This window comes from Sinocyclocheilus rhinocerous, unplaced genomic scaffold (genome assembly GCF_001515625.1).
Source record: "Sinocyclocheilus rhinocerous isolate Xijiao unplaced genomic scaffold, SAMN03320098_v1.1 scaffold868, whole genome shotgun sequence".
NCBI classification, from domain to species: domain Eukaryota; kingdom Metazoa; phylum Chordata; class Actinopteri; order Cypriniformes; family Cyprinidae; genus Sinocyclocheilus; species Sinocyclocheilus rhinocerous.
Genome location: NW_015650768.1, coordinates 9503 through 10927, shown reverse-complemented (window position 1 = coordinate 10927; position 1425 = coordinate 9503).

Below are 1425 nucleotides of genomic sequence, written 5' to 3'. Positions count from 1 at the left end.
CTCCATAATCCATAATAACGCTTCCTCCAGTGAAAAAGTTAATCTCCTGTTGTCTCTCACATCAAAATCCTCCCACATATTTGTTTAGAGCTGTTTTGGCTTGTAAACAGAGCTTGATCTGTGCAGATTTCTCTCCTGATTCAGATTAGACCACTTTTTCACTGGAGAAAGTGTTACTATGAATTATGGACTCAGAAGCAATGGCTTGAAGTTTAAATGCCTTAATGATGGATTTGTTTCTTACAAACACGCAGCTTTTGGCTTCACTAGATGTTAACTGATGGACTGGAGTGCTGTGGATTACTTGTGGATTATTGTGATGTTTTTATCAGCTGTTTGGACTCTCATTCTGACGGCACCCATTCACTCCATTTTACTTACGATCGAGCTGAGTGAGCTGCGGTATTTGCCTTTAAAAAAGATGCAACATTATATTGTTGTATAGATTATATAACTGTATTTTCCCTGAGATCCACTCATAATGCTAATCATTATTTTTGTACTTTTTATTAGAATTCTATATGTAAATGAGGTCTGTTATGGCTGCTTTGTGGGTTTGCTAATGGGTCCGTGATGTTCGTAAGTACTGAATGTCATGAAGTAAATGTTGTTTCTCGTTTTCCTCTTGCTCTGGCTCAGTTCCCTTGCGTGCTCCTGAGTTGAGCCTCACCAGCCGCAGTCCCTCTGATATCCAGGTATCATGGCAGCCTCTGTCTCATAAGCTGAGTCGCGGCCGTGTGTCTGGGTACCGCCTCTCGTACAGGACCAGCACAGACGGGGCAGTGACACAGCTGGAGCTCTCAGGACACAAAACCCATCACCTCCTGGAGGGTCTTCAGCCAGACACCACGTATCTGCTCCGCATCGCTGCAGCGACCAGTGTGGGATGGGGAGAACCATCGGCCTGGACGTCCCACAGAACACCGAAGGCTTCCAGCACTAAAGGTGGAACATCTATCTATCTATCTATCTATCTATCTATCATTCTAGTAATGTACTATAGATTGTCTAATCCATGTTGGTGTTGATTATTTGGTTTATTTACATGTGAATCTTCTGCTGTCTGTAAGTACTGTAAAACCTTCAGCAGACATGCTTTGAAAAGATTAGTGTGAATCCCCCTCTCTTTCTCATTGCTTCGGGCTGATAATCTTGTTAATGCATTGCATTTGTTCCTGCATGACCTCTGACCCTTCTTCTCATCCACATTGGAAAGGTTTTAGTCATGGGTTATAAAGCGAGAGCCGCAGGCCTCTAAAGATCCTCCATTTTTCAGAGTCCCACCGTAAGCCTCAGCTCACATATCAAACTCTGTCACCTGTGATCTACAGGAACCCTCTCTGTTAGATTACTGTGGTTAATTTAACGCCTACGAAGATACAGCAGAACCACAGGAAACTCTGCGGGAGTGTGTTTAATTAAGCT